This window comes from Chiloscyllium plagiosum, chromosome 41 (assembly GCF_004010195.1).
Source record: "Chiloscyllium plagiosum isolate BGI_BamShark_2017 chromosome 41, ASM401019v2, whole genome shotgun sequence".
Lineage (NCBI taxonomy): Eukaryota > Metazoa > Chordata > Chondrichthyes > Orectolobiformes > Hemiscylliidae > Chiloscyllium > Chiloscyllium plagiosum.
In genome coordinates, this window is record NC_057750.1 from 10,267,197 (window position 1) to 10,272,168 (window position 4,972).

Below are 4,972 nucleotides of genomic sequence, written 5' to 3' on the forward strand. Positions count from 1 at the left end.
TCCCCACTGAATCCCCTCACTCACTGAATCCTTTCCCCTTTGAACCACTTCCCCCCTCGCCCCACAATTTTGCCAAGAAGCCCCTTTTCCTCATTAAACCCCCATCTCCACTCACCGTCCCGAATCCCTGCAGCTAATTGGGAGTGAATTTAGGAGCGAGCAAATGAGAAGAAAGTAGGCATGGTGGTGCAAGGGGAATGCACGAGAAGGAGAGAGAACAGCCAGGGAAAGGGAATTGGACAAATTTTGGTTTGGAGGGAAGAGGCAGGAGGACCCTAGAGATTGGGTGGGGGTCTGGTGCAGCCAAACATTGACTTGCACAGAGTTCTGGCCTGCAGCATTTCAGATTCAGTCTGGGTCCAATGTCACATCAGCAGTTTGAACGCCTGGCACCCATTCTCTGCAGAGACTGAACCGTCTCACACCTAAGCTCAGGGAGTTTTGTTTTTCGAATTCCTCTCATGCCTCAGCAGCCCTGCATTCCACATTCAAGAGAGGATGCTTATCGCCTCTGTGTGGCCTCGCCCCTCCCTATCTCTGTGACCTACAGCCCTCAGGGATCTCTGCATTCTTCTAATTCTGGCCTCTTTGCTCATCCCTGTCTCCTTCTCTCTGCCGTCAGCTGCCTGAGATCCCTGAGCTCTGAAATCCAATCCCTGAATCTCTCCGCCACCCCCTCCAGCCATAGACATTGCTCCAAATCTACCTCTTGGGGGCTTTTGTGAGAAAGTGGTAATGTGCTTACCTCTGGTCCAGGAGATCTGGGTTCAAACATCACTCCCTGTCCCGCCTTGGAGGTGTGTCATAATATGTTGATTAAAAACAAAACTCTTTAAGGACTCTTGTGGCACAGTGGTAGTGTGCCTAGCTCTGAGCCAGGAGGCTTGGGTTCAAATCCCACCAGCTTCAGAGGTGTGTCTCAGATGGGTCAGGAAATATTCAAATGCACCTCTTTGACCTTTGGTCATTTGTGCTTCTGCAGCTCGGGTGTGGGGTGTAAAGTGCCTCAGTCTCTCAAGTGCCAGTTGTTGTTGCTGAGATGGGACACCGAATTATTTGGCCATTACGGGATCTTGCTGTGTGTAACTCGGCCTTCTGTTACAGCAGTGACTACATTTCCAAATTACCTGCGAGACACGGGAGGTGCCTGGTGGTCATGAGAGGCGCTATGTAAACGCAAAGTCTTTCCATTGACTGACATGCTCCCCAGTGATCCCCAATCAACCACTTGTAATGCAGGAGCCTGGTGCTGTGCGTATTTTGACTCCTGAGTTTTGATATCAGTGATACCGGGTGGTTAGATTTCCTGTTGTTTAGTTCTGGAGTCTCCCTGGGGGCAACAAATCCTTCTGTTTTGTTATTCAATGATGTGGGTCCGTGAAAACAAACAGGCCGTGTTGGCTGGCACCCGGGTTACTGTAGAGTCAGACTGAGGCTAAATTGGAAATGCAGCATGCTCACTCCTACACACACAGATGCACACACACACTCACACAATACTTTACTAACAGGTAAAGTCACCATTGTCCATGGACTGTCAACAGTAGAGAACTCAAGGCACTGGACCAGTCCCACCAACACTGCCCGTGCAAGACCCCGTGAATCCACTGGGAAGACAGACACACCAACACCAGCCTCCACGACCAGGCCCAGCATTGACGCCCTGACCCCCACCCCACCTCGATTGGCTGCGATGGGCTAGGCACGCCATCCCCATGACTGACACGAGACTCCCCCAGCGGGTGCTCTACTCCCAGCTCCCATACGACAGGCCAGCCCCAGGTGGGACAGAGGGAGCGCCTCAGGGATACCCTCAAGGCCTCACTGGGCCGAGTTCGGCCTTCCCACAGACACCTGGGAATCACTGGGCCGAGACCGTCCACAGTGGAGGAGGGGCATCCGGGAAGGCGTGGAGCACCTGGAGACTCGCCGTCGGGAAGAAGCGGAAGCCGGACGAAAGGAATACGCTGTCTCACCAACGCCCCGCCCACCCCCTTCCCATGACCACCTTCTGCCCCCAGTGTAACAGAGCCTGCGGTAGGCCCATCGGTCTGTACAGCCACCTGCAGACTCACCCTGAGAGTGGGAGAGAGTCATCCTCGACTGTGAGGGACCGCCGATGATGGTGATGATCAGGCTATAGATTTGCTTTCTCTTTAGAGACAGCTGGTGGTGCTTTAACCTGAGAGTTACTACATCGCTGGGGAAACTGAGGAGGAGAGTCCTTCATGGTAACCTCAGCTGGTGTGGGATTTGAACTCATGCTGTTGTCATTATGCTATCACTGTGAGTCAGCTATCCAAACAATTGAGCTAACTGATTGAGGGAGTACAGGCCTGCCAAAGATGCTCTCTTCAAGCTGAGAGTCTAAACTGATGCCTCATCACCCCACACAAGGTGGATGTGGGAAGGATATTTCCCCTGGTGGAAAGCAGGGATCCACTGTTTAAAAGTAAGGGGTAACCCATTTAAGACAGAGATCCTGAGAATTTTTTTCCCTCCCACTGTTGTCTTCAATCTCTTTCCTCAAAAGATGGTGGGAGCAGAATATTTGAATATTGTTTTGAGATGGAGGCGGGTAGATTTTTGATAAGGGGAGGGTTAACAGGTTATCAGAGGAAAGTGGGAGTGTGGAGCTGTGGTTAACATCAGATCGGCCATGAATGAATTGAATGGTATAGCAGTATTGAGGGGCCAAATGGCCTACTCCTGCCCCTAAGCTCACAAAATCTGCCTGCGTCTCCCCAGAGACCTGGACATGATTTATCCCTTGATCAAAGTCACAAAAGCAGACTGTTTGGTCACCATTACATTTCTGTTCCTGTGGAGATTATTTGGATAGAAATAATATTCAAGGTGAGGGGGGGTCAAGGCAGGAGAATGACACTGAACTGTAATGTTTATCTGGAGAGCCAGCACAGACAGGATGGGCACTGTAGCAGTCATGTGATTCCCAGTTTCTGAGTTGCCACTTTAAACAGTGCCCACAACTTCAAAAGCACTTAATTGGCTGTAAAACCCACTGTGATGTCCTGTGGTGCAGAATGGTGCTTTAGCATAATGCACATCATTCTTTTTATTCCCACGGCTGACGTCACTAAAGGCAGATGACCTGGCTGTTATTTGTGGGAACTTGCTCAGTACAAGTAAATTCTGGTACCAATGTTCCAACAGTGAGTGCACTCCTGACGCTACGTCATTGGTTTTAATGTGCCTAGGGCCAGATTGAGGTTGTGAAAGACACAATACAAACGCAATCTTCCTGTTGATCTTCCGGCTGAAGGGGTTGACCCCGACTGGGTGTTGCAGACTGGCACATTCCAAGGTCCAGGACTACGTGTTGAGGGACGCGCTGAAGCTTGGGGCAGCTGCCGCCAAGGCGCGGTGGAGAAAGACCACCGTGTAACATCTGCCTGCCTAAAGAAGAACAGGGGGCCCGCGCAGTCATTTGGGCTCTGCTGATGGGTCAGCTAAATATATAGATATATGATTGATAAACGTACAGACCTGTATATACAAATGATAAATTCTGATCTCTGTAAGCAAAGAAATTGAATGTTTACGTAGGTATGGCATGACCAACTGTACCGACCATCAAAATATTTTATGAATAAAGTATATTTTTGAAATAATTTTTAAAATCCTCCTTTTATAAAGATGCAGTGGTTTTTGTTGAGGCTCATGCCAAGCAGCTCTGTGACACAGGACTCTGCTGTGTTCCCCGGGGCGCACACCAAGACAAACATCGACTGCACCCCGCGCAGTCAATTCAGTGAAAGATCTGGTCTGCCCGAAGATTGTTGGTCTTCCAGAGCAAGGAGTTGACCTCAACCGAGTGTTTGATTCCTGATGAAGGGCTCCTGCCCGAAACGTCGATTTTCCTGCTCCTCGGATGCTGCCAGACCTGCTGTGCTTTTCCAGCGCCACTCTAATCTTGACTCAATCGAGTGTTGCAGACTGGCAGATGCCAAGGTCCAGGACGACGTGCTGAGGGACGCACTGAAGCTTGGGGCAGCTGCTGCCAGGGGGCAGTGGGGAAAGTCCACTGTCTGAAGTCTTCCTGCTGAAGTTAAATGGGGGTCCCGTTCAGTTATCGGACCCTCCCAGTGCCTCAAATATATAGTTTTGTATGAGTTAGAATTGCCTTGGGTTTGTTTGTTCCACATATGTCAAGACTGTAGTGACTATGTACATAGATAAAGGTTTTTATGAATAAAGTATATTTGTGAAATAAAAAATAACATCTTTCTTTTTTGTAACCAAGAAGAGCCCCTTCAATTGCCGTGTCTCATATCTGAGCCAGAAGGCTGCCAGTTTAAGTACAGAATCATACAGTACACAAGAGGCCTTTTAGGCATCGAGTCCCTCCTGCCAAAAGACACTACTGCCTACACTGGTGCCACTTTCCCTCACTCGCCCCACAGCCTTGACTGTCATGACATTTCAAATGCTCATCCATGTACTCTCCCAGGCAGTGCATTCCAGACTCCCACCACCCTCCTGGTGAAGCAGTTTCCCCTTAGATTCCCTCTAAACCACCTGCCTTTCATTTTAAAGCTATGCCCCATTGTTATTGACCCTTCGACTAAAGAGATCAGTTGCTTTCTATTCACCTCTGTCACCTTCTCTCTCAAAACCTTCTCTGCTCCATAGGAAACAGTCTGAGCTTATCCAACCTCTCTTCATCACTGAAGTGCTCCGTCCCAGGCAACAGCCTAGTGAGTCCCCTCTGCACCTCCTCTCGTGCAATCTCATCCTTCCTGTAGTGTGGGGACCGGAACTGCACACAGTACTCCCACTGTGGCCTGACCAATATCCTGACCAATGACCACTGTCCTCATGACCTGTCCTACTTGCCAATCTCTCTTCCAACCTATTTGCCCCACCCTCCCCTCTGACCTATCACCTCCATCCCACCCCCATTCACCTATTGTACTCGTTGCTCCCTTCCCACACCCTCCTCTCTGACCAA

The 4,972-nt window shown here is 49.9% G+C and overlaps 1 long non-coding RNA gene across 1 annotated transcript in view; it reads left to right on the forward strand.

Annotated features, from left to right (window-relative positions):
* LOC122542836 overlaps nt 1-4,972 on the forward strand; it is a 17,233-nt gene that overhangs the window by 1,082 nt on the left and 11,179 nt on the right. Inside the window, exon 2 of the long non-coding RNA XR_006309872.1 lies at nt 2,617-2,622. This is a non-coding gene — a long non-coding RNA (uncharacterized LOC122542836). The remainder of the gene's footprint in view (nt 1-2,616; nt 2,623-4,972) is intronic.